We start from the raw sequence: 16,231 nt of genomic DNA on the forward strand, positions 1-16,231 counted from the left end.
CCTTTCCAATTTAATAACATCCTTCTTATAGCAGAGTGAGAGAATTATGCACAATCCTCCTAAAGTGGCCTTACCAATGTTCTAAGTTAAAAATCACACACCAGGTTATAGTCAACAGGTTTTTTGGAAGCACTAGCTTTCAGAACACTGCTCCTTCATCAGGTGATTGTGGAGAATAAGATTGTAAGACACAGAATTTATAGCAAAAGTTTACAGTGTGATGTAACTGAAATTATATATTGAAAAAGACCTGGATTGTCTGTTAAGGCTCTCATCTTTTAGAATGACCATGTAGGTTTCAGTTCTTTCATAAGTAAATCGCAAAACTGTTTTCAAAAGTTTTTTTTCAAAAGTGCATTTGAGAATGTAACTTCTGAAAATTGTTTTGCATTTAGTGATTTAAGATCACTTTAGCCAGATCCTATTTTATTTTATTAAGATCACCCTTCCCCCAGTTCAGCATCTTTATTTCCAATCCATCTTTGTCCTTATCCATAATTACCTTAAAGCTTACTGAAATGTGGACACTGTCATCAAAATGCTCCTCAACTTGCCTGGCTTTATTCCCTAAATGTAAGTCATCCCCACCCCTCACCCCTTCTCCCTCTTATAGGACTTTCTATAGGTTGCCTTAATAGGTTCTCCTGAACACAGTTCTGCCCCCTTCTAAGTCTTCTTTGTCAATCTCAGTTAATATTGGGAAAGTTGAAATCATCTATTATTATCACCCTATTACTTTTACACTTCTCTGAGATGAAGGGGTGTGACAAAGAAATTAGTCTATGATACAAAAATTAATAGGGTTGAAAATAGTCACGAGCATTGTTATGTATCACAGGAGAATATGAGCGGACTGCTCAGGTGGGAAGAGCTGTGACAAATGCAATTCAACCCAGTAAAGTGTGACACATTGCACTTGAGGAGAACTAACGTTAGCAACACCATAAATGAAAGGAGTCTGGAAAGTACAAACGATCAGAGGGACCTTGGTGTTCATATCCAAAAATCCCTCGAGATAGCAGGTCAGGTTGATAAGATGGTGCATAACGCAGATGGAGTACTAGCCTCAATCAGCTAAGGCGTTAAATACAAAAGCAAGGAGGTTATGCTAGATCTGTATAAAATGCAGATTAAGCTACGACTGAAGTACGGCATCCAATTCTGCTCCGGGAAGCGAGAAAGGAGGTTGTTAAGCCACTGGCGAGGATATTTGCCTCCTCACTCTCCACGGGAGTCGTACCGGAGGATTGGAAGGAGGCGAATGTTGTTCCTCTTTTCAAGAAGGGTAATAGGGAAATCCCTGGCAATTACAGACCAGTCAGTCTTATGTCTGTGGTCAGCAAAGTTTTGGAAAAAATTCTGAGGGATAGGATATATGACTATTTAGCAAAGCATATTGTGATTAAAGGCAGTCAGCATGGCTTTGTGAGGGGCAGGTCATGCCTCACAAATCTTATTGAGTTCTTTGAGGAGGTGTCAAGACAGGTCGACGATGGTCAAACAGTGGATGTGGTGTAAATGGACTTCAGCAAGGCATTTGATAAGGTTCCCCATGGTAGGTTCATCCACAAAGTCAAGAAGTATGGGATACAGGGAGATCTGGATTCAGAATTGGCTGGCTGACAGAAGGCAGAGTGGTTGTAAATGGAAAGTATTCTGCCTGGAGGTCAATGTTGAGTGGGGTCCTGCAGGGCTCTGTTCTTGGGCCTCTGCTGTTTGTAGTTTTTATAAATGAATTGGATGAGGAGGTTGAGGGGTGGGTTAGTAAATTTGCAGATGACACAAAGGTTGGAGGTGTCATCAATAGTATAGAGGGCTACTGCAGGCTGCAGCGTGACTGCAGTAGACAGGATGCAGAGCTGGGCTGAGAAATGGCAGACGGAGTTCAACCTGAATAAATGCGAAGTGATGCATTTTGGAAGGTTGAACTCGAATGCTGAATATAAAGACAGGATTCTTGGCAGTGTGGAGGAACAGAGGGATCTGGGTGTGCAAGTACATAGATCCCTCAAAGTTGCCACCCAAGTGGCTAGGGTTGTTAAGAAAGCGTATTGTGTTTTGGCTTTCATTAACGGGGGATCGAGTTTAAGAGCCGCAAGATTTTGCTGCAGCTTTACTAGTCCTGAAGAAGGGCTTATGCCGAAACATCGATTCTCCTGTTCCTTGGATGCTGCCTGACCTGCTGCGCTTTTCCAGCAACACATTTTCAGCTTAGTCCCTGGTGAGACCACACTTGGAATATTGTGTCCAGTTCAGGTCGCCCTACTATAGGAAAGATACAGAGGCTTTGAAGAGGGTGCAAATAATGTTTACCAGGATGCTGCCTGGACTGGAGGGCTTGCCTGATGAAGAAAGGTTGAATAAGCTCGGACTTTTCTCTCTGGAGAGAAGGAGGAAGAGAGGAGACCTGATCGATGTATACAAGATAATGAGAGGAATAGATAGAGTCAATAGCCAGAGACATTTCCCCAGGGCAGGATTGACTGGTATGAGGAGTCATAGAAGGAAGATATTAGGAGGAAGGTATAAAGGAGACGTCAGAAGTAGGTTCTTTATGCAGTGAGTTGTGAATGCATGGAATGCGTTGCCAGCTGTGGAGGTGGAAGCAGAGTCATTGGGGACATTTAAGCGACTGCACATGGATAGCAGTGAGTTGAGGGGTGTGTAGCTTAAGTTACTATACTTTACATTAGGATTAAACCTCGGCACAACATCATGGGCCAAACAGCCAGTTCTGTGACTGTACTTGTCTGTTCTATGTTCTAAGGTTGCAATTGCACTGGAAAAGGTGCAGAGGAGATTTACCAAGAAAATATCTGGGCTGGAGGGTCTAAGCATTATAAAGTTTGGACAAGCTTGGATTCTTTTCCTTGCAGCAGCCAATGGAAATGAATAAGATTGTGAGGGGCATAGATCAGGTGAATGCACCTGTACATTTGACATTAGTAGAGGGGCCATAACCAAAAGGGAAAAAAAAAGACTAAGAAGTTAAGATTTTTTTTCTCTCAGAGAGTGATGACTGACTGAAACTCAATTCTAGAAAGGGTGGTTGAGTCAGGAACTCTCATAAGATTTAAGCAGGATTTAGATTTACATTTGTGATGCCACAATCTCCTAGGCTATCGGCTAAAAGCCCTTTGTCGATCAGCATGGACACAATAGGCTATATAGCCACCTTCTGCTTTGCAAATGCCTATAAGTCACTTTTCAGGCCTTAGTCTGCTCTAGCGCAGTAAGTCAAGACTGATATCAGTCCAGGGGGTTGGCCATGGCTGCTTGGGTTGGCCTCAGCCAGGATCCTCTGTTTTGCAGGGGGTGAGAAGCCAAATATTGGGCATTGAACCGCCTATGTTGGCTCTTTAAGTCCTATTTCAGGTAATTTTCTCTGAAATGAGATGAAGTGAGATGAAAGTAGCTGGCATCGCAGTTGGAACGGCATCGTGGTTAGAACTGGCATTGCAGTTAGAACTGACATCGTGGTTCGAACTGACATCGCGGTTAGAACTGACATCGCATTTAGAACTGGTGAAGGTTGGAATAAAGTGGTGAGGTGTTCAGAATGAGTGAGGAAGAGGAGGGGAAGAGTCATGCAAGTTTAATAGTCTTGAGGGACTTGATGGGTGAGAGTGAATATTGGATGATATTGTGTGTGTCAGTGAGGGTGGTAGAGAATGAGCCTTGGTGGCTGCAATAGCAGAGATAGAGTGAGTGTGAGGGAACAAGGTGGGGAGCTGTTCAGAGGGAGTGAATAGCCAGTACAGAGGGAATAGTGGTGTGAGAGTAGAATAACTGCACAGAGGCCTGTATCGTATCACCGAGTTACTTTTTTTTCACATGTGCACAATACATGGACTCTGACCGGCCAGCTCAGAGCCGTTTCCGAGAAAGATGAAACTTATGAATCTCCTGGTTATTTTTTGGTTTTTTTTTCTTTTCTTTTTTTTAAAATCTACACTACCGCCTAACTGCGGTAGTGCTTATTTTTTTCCCGGTACCCAAATCTCCTGTTTTTTTTCCCTCCTTTATATTTTTCTTTACCCCCACACTACCACCTAAGTGCGGTAGTGCTTATTTTTTCCCCAGCACCCATGGTGTGTATGTGCAGGTGTGAGACACAGTGAAAGACACAAAGTGCACGAATCTTTATTCAAATTCCACCACCAGGAAAACACTCCTGTTTTTTTTTTCTTTTCTTTTTTAATTTTTTTAAAATTCCACCACCAGGAAGATAGGAAAACACCCCGGTGGCCAGTGACAAGCACTGCCCTTCACACTGCTGTGTAATCAAAACACTGAAGGGGAGGGTAGGGACTAAATCAAAATAGAGTTGGAGGGAGAAATAATACACTCCACTCCCTGCGGCGCCCACCTCTCCCTGAACATCTCCTGTTTATCTTCTTTTCTCTTTACCCCGGCTCTAACGTAACTGCGGAAGAGGGGCAGGCAGTCGGCCCTAACGACCCCATCCACGGCCCGCTGCCTGGACCTGTTGATGGCCAGTTTGGCCAGGCCTAGGAGCAGATCCACGAGGAGACTCCTGGTTTTATATATATATATATATATATATTTTTTTTTTAATTTAACCCCCACACTACCACCTAAGTGCGGTAGTGCTTATCTATTCCCCCAGCACCCATGGTGTGTGTGTGCAGGTGTGAGACACAGTGAAAGACACAAAGTGCACGACTCTTTATTCAATTTCCACCACCAGGAAGATAGGAAAACACCCGGGTGGCCAGTGACAAACACTGCCCTTCTCATCAAAGGGCAGTGCTGTGTGATCAAAACAGTGAGGGGGAGGGTAGGGACTAAATCAAAATAGAGTTGGAGGGAGAAATAATGCACTCCACTCCCTGCAGCGTCCACCTCTCCCTGAACATCTCTTGTTTAATTTTTTTATTTTATTTATTTATTTATTTATTTATTTAATCCCCACACTACCACCTAAGTGCGGTAGTGCTTATTTCTTTCCCCAGCACCCATGGTGTGTGTGTGCAGTTGTGAGACACAGTGAAAGACACAAAGTGCACGAATCTTTATTCAATTTCCACCACCAGGAAGATAGGAAAACACCCGGGTGGCCAGTGACAAACACTGCCCTTCTCATCAAAGGGCAGTGCTGTGTGATCAAAACAGTGAGGGGGAGGGTAGGGACTAAATCAAAATAGAGTTGGAGGGAGAAATAATGCACTCCACTCCCTGTGGCGTCCACCTCTCCCTGAACATCTCTTGTTTAATTTATTTTATTTATTTATTTATTTTTTTATTTAACCCCCACACTACCACCTAAGTGCGGTAGTGCTTATTTCTTTCCCCAGCACCCATGGTGTGTGTGTGCAGTTGTGAGACACAGTGAAAGACACAAAGTGCACGAATCTTTATTCAATTTCCACCACCAGGAAGATAGGAAAACACCCGGGTGGCCAGTGACAAACACTGCCCTTCTCATCAAAGGGCAGTGCTGTGTGATCAAAACAGTGAGGGGGAGGGTAGGGACTAAATCAAAATAGAGTTGGAGGGAGAAATAATGCACTCCACTCCCTGCAGCGTCCACCTCTCCCTGAACATCTCTTGTTTAATTTTTTTATTTTATTTATTTATTTTTTTATTTAACCCCCACACTACCACCTAAGTGCGGTAGTGCTTATTTCTTTCCCCAGCACCCATGGTGTGTGTGTGCAGGTGTGAGACACAGTGAAAGACACAAAGTGCACGAATCTTTATTCAATTTCCACCACCAGGAAGATAGGAAAACACCCGGGTGGCCAGTGACAAACACTGCCCTTCACCTCAAAGGGCAGTGCTGTGTGATCAAAACAGTGAGGGGGAGGGTAGGGACTAAATCAAAATAGAGTTGGAGGGAGAAGTAATGCACTCCACTCCCTGCGGCGCCCACCTCTCCCTGAACATCTCCTGTTTATCTTTTTTTTGTGTGTGTGTGCAGGTGAGACACGGTGAAAGACACAAAGTGCACAAATCTTTATTCAATTTCCACCACTAGGAAGACAGGAAAACACCCGGGTGGCCAGTGACAAACACTGCCCTTCACATCAAAGGGCAGTGCTGTGTGATCAAAAACAGTGAAGGGGAGGGTAGGGACTAAATCAAAATAGAGTTGGAGGGAGAAATAATGCACTCCACTCCCTGCGGCGCCCACCTCTCCCTGAACATCTCCTGTTTATTTTTTTTTCAAATGTTTATTCAAATTCCACCACCAGGAAGATAGGAAAACACCCGGGTGGCCAGTGACAAGCACTGCCCTTATCTCCTGTTTATTTAAAAAAAATTTTTTTCATCTTTTTTTCTTCTTTTTCCCATGGTGTGTGTGTGTGCAGGTGTGAGACACAGTGAAAGACACAAAGTGCACAAATCTTTATTCAATTTCCACCACCAGGAAGATAGGAAAACACCTGGGTGGCCAGTGACAAACACTGCCCTTCTCATCAAAGGGCAGTGCTGTGTGATCAAAACAGTGAAGGGGAGGGTAGGGACTAAATCAAAATAGAGTTGGAGGGAGAAATAACGCACTCCACTCCCTGCGGTGCCCACCTCTCCCTGAACATGTCTTGTTTATTTTTTTTTTAAACACCCGGGTGGCCAGTGACAAACATTGCCCTTCACATCAAAGGGCAAGCACATCTGTTTTTTTTATATATTTTTTTCTTTTTCCTTTTTTTTCTTCTTTTTTTTCTTTTTTTTAGACCCCCACACTACTACCTAAGTGCGGTAGTGCTTATTTTTTCCCCAGCACCCATGGTGTGTGTGTGCAGGTGTGAGACACAGTGAAAAACACAAAATGCACAAATCTTTATTTAATTTCCACCACCAGGAAGATAGGAAAACACCCGGGTGGCCAGTGACAAACACTGCCCTTCTCATCAAAGGGCAGTGCTGCGTGATCAAAACAGTGAGGGGGAGGGTAGGGACTAAATCAAAATAGAATTGGAGGGAGAAATGATGCACTCCACTCCCTGCGGCGCCCACCTCTTCCTGAACATCTCCTGTTTATTTATTTTTTCTTTTTTTTTATTTTTTTTTTCTTTTTTATAATTTAACCCCCACACTACCACCTAAGTGCGGTAGTGCTTATTTTATCCCCAGTACCCATGGTGTGTGTGCGCAGGTGTGAGACACAGTGAAAGACACAAAGTGCACAAATCTTTATTCAATTTCCACCACCAGGAAGATAGGAAAACACCTGGGTGGCCAGTGACAAACACTGCCCTTCACATCAAAGGGCAGTGCTGTGTGATCAAAACAGTGAAGGGGAGGGTAGGGACTAAATCAAAATAGAATTGGAGGGAGAAATGATGCACTCCACTCCCTGCGGCGCCCACCTCTCCCTGAACCTCTCCTGTTTATCTTTTTTTTGGGGGAGGGTAGGGACTAAATCAAAATCGAGTTGGAGGGAGAAATGATGCACTCCACTCCCTGCGGCGCCCACCTCTAATGTCCCATTTATTTTTTTTTTGAGAAGGTTCCACTCCTGTTTATTATTTTTTTTTCTCTCTTTTTTTATTAACCCCCACACTACCACCTAAGTGCGGTAGTGCTTATTTTATCCCCAGCACCCATGGTGTGTGTGTGCAGGTGGGAGACACAGTGAAAGACACAAAGTACATGAATCTTTATTAAATTCCACCACCAGGAAGATAGGAAAATACCCGGGTGGCCAGTGACAAACACTGCCCTTCACATCAAAGGACAGTGCTGTGTGATCAAAACAGTGAAGGGGAGGGTAGGGACTAAATCAAAATAGAGTTGGAGGGAGAAATGATGCACTCCACTCCCTGCGGCGCCCACCTCTCCCTGAACAACTTCAGGGTGTTGGTGGACACCGCGTGCTCCTTCTCCAAAGACACCCGGGCTCTAACGTAACCGCGGAAGAGGGGCAGGCATCTCCTGTTTATTTTATATTTTTTTCTTTTTTTTTCTTTTCTTTTTTCTTTTATCCCCAGCACCCATGGTGTGTGTGTGCAGGTGTGAGACACAGTGGAAGACACAAAGTGCACGAATCTTTATTCAATTTCCACCACCAGGAAGATAGGAAAACACCCGGGTGGCCAGTGACAAACACTGCCCTTCACATCAGAGGGCAGTGCTGTGTGATCAAAACAGTTAAGGGGAGGATAGGGACTAAATCAAAATAGAGTTGGAGGGAGAAATGATGCACTCCACTCCCTGCGGCGCCCACCTCTCCCTGAACAACTCCCCCAGAGTGTTGGTGGACACCGCGTGCTCCTTCTCCAAGGACACCCGGGCTCTAACGTAACCGCGGAAGAGGGGCAGGCATCTCCTGTTTATCCTTTTTTTTTTCTTTTTTTTTTAAATTAAATTTAACCCCCACACTACCACCTAAGTGCGGTAGTGCTTATTTTTTCCCCAGAACCCATGGTGTGTGTGTGCAGGTGTGAGACACAGTGAAAGACAAAGTGCACGAATCTTTATTCAATTTCCACCACCAGGAAGATAGGAAAACACCCGGGTGGCCAGTGACAAACACTGCCCTTCACATCAAAGGGCAGTGCTGTGTGATCAAAACAGTGAAGGGGAGGGTAGGGACTAAATCAAAATAGAGTTGGAGGGAGAAATAATGCACTCCACTCCCTGCGGCGCCCACCTCTTCCTGAACAACTCCCCCAGAGTGTTGGTGGACACCGCGTGCTCCTTCTCCAAGGACACCCGGGCTCTAACGTAACCGCGGAAGAGGGGCAGGCATCTCCTGTTTATATCTGTCAGCTAGGAGTCCTTGATTGGTCCAGATTAACAGCCCCAATCAAGAATCTCATAGTCACCGAGATTCCCCGGTCTCATTCCAATCAGCTCAACGAGGTTGGGCTACACTGTAAGTGAATGCGGGAGTAGACAAAGTGAGATGAACCAAACATGAGCCTTGGTGGGGGACGGGTGCAGTAGCAGAGAGAGAGTGAGTGTGAGGTAGCAGAGACAGGATGGTGACACTTTACCTGATGGAGCAGAGAAGGTCACTGACCTTCTCCTCTTCTATTAGGCGTGCTCTGGTCAATTGAGACTGTACTGACCCAAGTGGCAATCTTTGACCAGGGCTAGGTTGGCAGGATCTGGTGTCCTGGACTGTTCTGCTGCTCCTGAGGTAAGGTGAGATCCCTCCTCTGCATCACTCCATCCACTAAATCCTCCAGGTCCCTTTCCCCTGATTGCCATGTTTGGGGAAATGTCATGGCAGCTCTGGACTGATAACACTTGGGTGCACAATGGTCTTTTAAATGTGGTGCTTGTGTCAGGAACCGCAGGATGTCCTGGCAGTAACGAGATGTCTCTTCCTTTCGCGTGTGTTTGAGACCAGCATCAGATAAGCAAAGCACCAAAGGGGCCAGGTGCTTGGTTAAGGAGGAATGTTTGGGACAATACAGTGAGAAAACTCACTTGGCTTCATGGAAAGGAGCCCTGTATGAAATTCAACAAAAGTAATACTTATCCTATTTCTGGTTAGGTTCAACTTGTGTCTCCCTAAAGGTATTTTGTGTTCTTCACAAATGCAACATTTTTGCAACTACCAAGTATCATTTGCTTTGAAAAATGCTAGTTTCAAAAATTCAACAATCTATATATTGATGACTTAAATACCTGAAGTAGTATTACCTAAAGAAATATGTGAAGAGGGCATTGGTCAGTGCACTGACTGTAGGAGTTGAGAGGTCATGTTGTGGCTGTACAGGACATGAGGCCACTATTTTAATACTGCACGTAATTCCGCTTTCCATGCTATAGGAAGGATGTTGTGAAACTTGAAAGGGTTGGAAAAGATTTACAAGGATTTTCCCAGCATTGGAGGGTTTGATCTATAAGGAGAGGCTGAATAGTCTGAAGCTATTTTCCCTGGAGTGTTGGAGGCTGAGGGGTGACCTTATAGAGATTTATAAAATCATGATGGGCATAGATAGGGTGAATAGATGAGGTCTTTTCTCTGGCTTGGGGGAGTCCAAAACAAGAGGGCATAGATTTAAGGTGAGAGGGGACAGATTTAAAAGGGACCGAAGGAGCAACTTTTCATGCACAGGGTGGTGCATGTAAAGAATGTGCTGTGAGTGAAAGTGGTGCGATTACAACATTTAAAAGGTATCTGGATGGGTATATGAGTAGAAAGTGAGGTCTGCAGATGCTGGAGATCAGAGCTGGAAATGTGTTGCTGGAAAAGCGCAGCAGGTCAGGCAGCATCCAGGGAACAGGAGAATCGACGTTTCGGGCATTCCTGAAGAAGGGCTTATGCCCGAAACGTCGATTCTCCTGTTCCCTGGATGCTGCCTGACCTGCTGCGCTTTTCCAGCAACACATTTCCAGCTCTGGGTATATGAGTAGGAAGGGTTTAGAGGGATATGGGCCAAATGCTGGCAAATGTGACTAGATTTATTTGGGATATCTGGTCAGCATGAACAAGTTGGACTGAAGGGACTGTTTCCGTGCTGTAATCTCTTTCACACCATGACTTTATGTTTGGTACCACATCTTCTTTTCTATTGACAGAGAGAGAGAAAGATAGTCACACCTAGTTGTATGGCTGAGACAATTGTGAATCAGCAATTATTGCAGAAACTACACCACAGCCTGTACTGAGCACAGTAAAAGATCTCACATATTTAAAATTACACTGATTGTGCTTTCACAGCTTTACAATTTTTACAGTTAATTCAATAATTAGTATTCTTTAATGTGAATTTACAGATAATGTACATATTGTTGAATTACGATGGATTGCATTTAAAACTTTGCATCAAACCTTAAATGTAGAGAAATGTCTCAAGGTATGTGACAGGTGTGGAATCAACAAAAATGGCACAATCAAAGAGTATAAGGAGGAATAACTGTTGTATCCATGCCTTTCTTTGAAGGGAAGTTCTCTTTAAGGACATTATGCACTGGATGGATACATATTGTGACTGTGACTGGAAGTAAACTTGTTTTGGGTTTACAAGCTGCACGAACCACAGGGATCAGTTGATTTGATGTAACGTCTGATTCATAACATTAAATGTTGTTTACTGATTTAAATTAATTAACCCATGGCGTAAATCAATCCCCGACAAGTACTGATTATGGGATCACTATAATTAACATGACATAGTGAACAGTGCTGGCAAACATCATGCTGATGAAGTTTATTGTGCTTGAACAGTCAAGTTAATCAACAGGTAAAGCACATTATTGACAGTATTAAATTTTGTTAAAGTGCACAAGCCACCATTCAATGTTGACATGTATTGAAAATACATTTTGCTGGTAGCAGACAAAGCCCTGTTGAGGCGCCAGTTTAACTCACTTGAGAAAGGCAGGTCAACACAATGTGTGCCAGATCAATAGCAAACAAGAGAACGTCAAAGGTGTATTGTCAGAATGTCCACAAAATTGCCTAGACTTCAAAATTTTTATGAGCATTCAAAGTTAGGTTTGTCTGGTGCAGAAAAGCAAGCCATTAAGATTTTCTTAACACTTGGAAATAAAGATCCACACAAACTTAACATGTCTAGATTAACAGCCACATTGCTAAAATATATGGACCATATTAGAAGACCAATTCAGATTTGGCTTAGGCTTCTCTATTCATCAACTAGAATTCATGTCAGCAACACAGAAATCTGTAGAATTCAGAGACCACTGCATGACCAGAGAAATTGATTCACCCTGTGATTTTTTTTTCAGATAGAATGCTATCAAATAAAATTGTTGAGGTAGTGATTGCATTCATTCCAGTGGAACATTTCCAGACAGATTTCCTACATAAACCAAAGACTTTTATCTTAACCAATGGCAACTGAAGAAAGTAATCCTTGTAGGTTGACAAAGCTACTGATCGTAAGTACAAACTTTACAGTTGAAACAATCCCTAGATAACACCAAAATATAGCAAGGCATGTAAAAGGTCTGGTCTTCTGCAAGGCATGTAACAGGTATCAGCCATTGACAGAGACCATGAACCAGAACAAAAGCTAAAAACAGCTGTGTACTGACCAAAACAGTATCTTCAAGCCACAATAAAGACTATCTGATGTGCTACGCGGGACATGTGATGTGATCCATAAAACTGAATCTGGACATCCACAATTACTGAGACAAGGATTGATGCCAATCTCGTGGAAGACATCAATGGCCATTCCACCATCTGAAAGGTTTGCCAAAATTCAAGCAATTATTTCTTTTGGCTGTTCATGGCATGTCGGTATTGTTGGCTATGCCAGAATTTATTGACAACCTAATTGACCAGAGGATCAGTTAAGTGTAAACCACATTATTGTAAGATCTGGAGTAAGGTAGACCAGATGAGGTAAGAATGGCAGATGACCTTCCTAAAGGGCATTAGTGAAACAGATGGCTGTCATCTGTCCTCAGAAAAGAGTGACCATTTATTATTGGCTAAGACTGACATAGGGCAAAGTACCAATATATTACCAAAATGAGTTATGAAAAATATGTGCCCAAGACCATGGGAAGCCATGATGAAAGTTACAAATTAAAAACTTCCAGCATATATTGATTTAGCAATTCCATGTGTATGTTCAGGATCAATAGTTCTGGAGTGCAATTAAATCAATCTGCTTGGATGTCTCAGATGTTCTACAGTACAGCTGCTGTAACAAATGTTGTCCCCTTGTTCAAGAAGGGGACGAGAGACAATTCAGGTAATTATAGACCTGAGTCTTAATTCGGTTGTGGGTAAAATGTTGGAAAAGGCTATATGAGACAGGATTTATAATCATCTCAAGAGGAATAAGTTGATCAGGGATAGTCAACACAGTTTTGGGAAGGGGCGGTCATGCCTCACAAAACCTACTGAGTTCTTTAAGAGGGTGATCAAACAGGTGGATGAGGGTTAAGCATTGATGTGCTGTATATGGATTCCAGTAAGTCATTTGATGAGGTTTGAGAGTGTGGTGCTGGAAAAGCACAGCAGGTCAGGCAGCATCCGAGGAGCAGGAGAATCAAAGTTTCAGGCAAAAGCCCTTCATCAGCCATTCTATCATCTGTAGTCCTCAGTTTCACCCAATTCAAAAGGTTCCCCATTGTGTGCTATTGCACAAGATACAGAGGCATATTATTTAATGGTTGGGATCAGTATTGGCTAGCTGAAAAAAGAGAGATGATGGTGATTGATATTCAGCCTGGAGTTCAGTTACTAATGGTTTTGGGGCCACTGCTGTTTGTCATTTTTATAAATGACGTGGATGAGAGAGTAGAAGGATGGGTTAGTAAATTTGCAGATGACACTAAGGTAGGTGGAGTTGTGGATAGTGTGAAAGGGTGTTGCAGGTTACAGAGACATAGATAAGCTGCAGAGGTGGGCTGAGAGATGGCAAATGGAGTTTAATGCAGAAAAATGTGAGGTGATTCACTCTGGAAGGAGCAACAGGAAAAAAGAACACTGCGCTAATGGTAAGATTCTTGGAAATGGAGATGAGTGGAGAGATCTTGGTGTCCATGTACATAGATCTCTGAAAGTTGCCACCCAGGTTGATAGGGATGTTAAGAAGGAATACGATGTGTTAGCTTTTATTGGTAAAGGGATTGAGTTTCAGAGTCATGAGCTCATGCTGCAGCTGTACAAAACTCTGGTGTGGTTGCACTTGGAGTATTGCACACAGTTCTGGTCACTGCAATATGGGAAGGATGTGGAAGCATTGGAACGAGTTCAGAGAAGATTTACTAGGATGTCGCTTGGTATGGAGGGAAGGTCTCATGAGGAAAGGCTGAGGGACTTGAGGCTGTTTTTGTTCAAGAGAAGAAGGTTGAGAGGTGACTTATAGAGTCATAGAGTCATAGAGATGTACAGCATGGAAACAGACTTTTTGGTCCAACCCGTCCATGCTGACCAGATATCCCAACCCAATCTAGTCCCACCTGCCAGCACCCGGCCCATATCCCTCCAAACCCTTGCTATTCATATACCCATCCAAATGCCTCTTAAATGTTGCAATTGTACCAGCCTCCACCACTTCCTCTAGCAGCTCATTCCATACACGCATCACCATCTGCGTGAAAAAGTTGCCCCATAGGTCTCTTTCACATCTTTCCCATCTCACCCTAAACCTATGCCCTCTAGTTCTGGACTCCCCTACCCCAGGGAAAATACTTTGTCTATTTACCCTATCCTTGTCCCTCATAATTTTGTAAACCTCTATAAGATCACCCCTCAGCCTCGACGCTCCAAGGAAAACAGCCTCAGCCTATTCAGCCTCTCCCTATAGCTTAAATTCTCCAACCCTGGCAACATTCTTGCAAATCTTTTCTAAACCCTTTCAAGTTTCACAACATCTTTCCAATAGGAAGGAGACCAGAATTGCAAGCAATATTCCAACAGTGGCCTAACCAATGTCCTGTACAGCTGCAACATGACCTCCTAACTCCTGTACTCAATACTCTGACCAATAAAAGAAGCATACCAAATGCCTTCTTCACTATCCTATCTACCTGTGACTCCACTTTCAAGAAGCTATGAACCTACACTCCAAGGTCTCTCTTTGCTCAGCAACACTCCCTAGGACCTTACCATTATGTGTATAAGTCCTGCTAAGATTTGCTTGCCCAAAATGCAGCACCTCGCATTTATCTGAATTAAACTCCATCTGCCACTTCTCGGCCCATTGGCCCATCTGGTCAAGATCCTATTGTAACCTGAGGTATCCCTCTTTGCGTCCACTACACCTCCAATTTTGGCGTCATCTGCAAACTTACTAACTGTACCTCTTATGCTTGCATCCAAACCATTTAGGTAAATGACAAAAGGTAGAGGACCCAGCACCGATCCTTGTGACACTCCACTGGTCACAGGTCTCCAGTCTGAAGAACAACCCTCCACCACCACCCTCTATCTTTTACCTTTGAGCCAGTTCTGCATCCAAATAGTTAGTTCTCCTTGTATTCCGTGAGATCTAACCTTGCTAATCAGTCTCCCATGGGGAACCTTGTTGAATGCCTTACTGAAGTCCATATAGATCACATCTACAGCTCTGCCCTCATCAATCCTCTTTGTTAGCTCTTCAAAAAACTCAATCAAGTTTGTGAGACATGATTTCCCCACACACAAAGCCCTGTAGACTATCCCTAATATTAATTGAGACATATAAGATAATCAGAGGGTTAGACAGGGTGGACAGTGAGAGCCTTTTCACTCAGATAGTGATGGCTAACACGAGGGGACATAGCTTTAAATGAACAGGTAATAGGCAAAGGACAGATGTCAGAAGTAGTTTCTTTACTCAGAGAGTAGCAGGGGTGTCGGACACACTGCCTGCAACAGTGGTAGACTGTCCAAGTTTAAGGGCATTTAACTGGGCATTGGATAGACATATGGACAAAACTGGAATAGTGTAGGGCAGATGGGCTTCAGATTGGTTCCACAGGTCGGCGCAACATTGAGGGCTGAAGGGCAGTAATGCTTTATGTTCTAGTTCTACTGTTGGACCAGCAGGTGTACCACATGCTCTGACCTTGAACTAGTGATAATCCATAGAATCAGTCAAATATCAGATACATGGCAGAAACCCAAACAGATCATTTAAAAAAACACTTGCAGAGATGAGGAAGGAAAGTAAACACAATATTTAATTTTTTTTATGCCTGAGGCTAAAATCTTAGCTCTTCATTATGGAGCGAAATCTCGAAAGAAGAATGAAGGTTCAAGAGGAAAAGGTTGAAACACCGTCTCAGGTTAAATCCAAACTTGAGAATACCATCTCTGAAATGAAGTATTTAGGGGGATACTTGGCATTGAGAGAACTCAGCTTAAAAATGTGTTGCTGGAAAAGCGCAGCAGGTCAGGCAGCATCAAAGGAGCAGGAGAATCGACGTTCGATTCTCCTGCTCCTTTGATGCTGCCTGACCTGCTGTGCTTTTCCAGCAACACATTGAGAGAACTCAGCAAGGATTCATTGACGAAAGTGAGGACTGCAGATGCTGGAGATTAGAATCAAGATTAGAGTGGTGCTGGAAAAAGCACCAGGTCAGGCAGCATCTGAGGACCAGAAAAATCGACATGAGCATTGGGCATGAGCCCTTCATCAGGAATGATCAGGAGGGAGGATTAATTGTGATGATTCCACAGATGGCAGGTTTACCATGAGGAGAGATTAAGCCAAGTCGACCTATATTCACTGACATTGAAAAGAATGAAAGGGAGTCCTATTGAAACACGTAACATTTCTGACAGGGATAAATAAACTGGAAGTGAAAATAATGTTTCCCCTGTCTGAGGGAATCTAGA

This window comes from Chiloscyllium plagiosum, unplaced genomic scaffold (genome assembly GCF_037043375.1).
Source record: "Chiloscyllium plagiosum isolate Xiang-an unplaced genomic scaffold, Cpla_swu_hap1 HiC_scaffold_3, whole genome shotgun sequence".
Lineage (NCBI taxonomy): Eukaryota > Metazoa > Chordata > Chondrichthyes > Orectolobiformes > Hemiscylliidae > Chiloscyllium > Chiloscyllium plagiosum.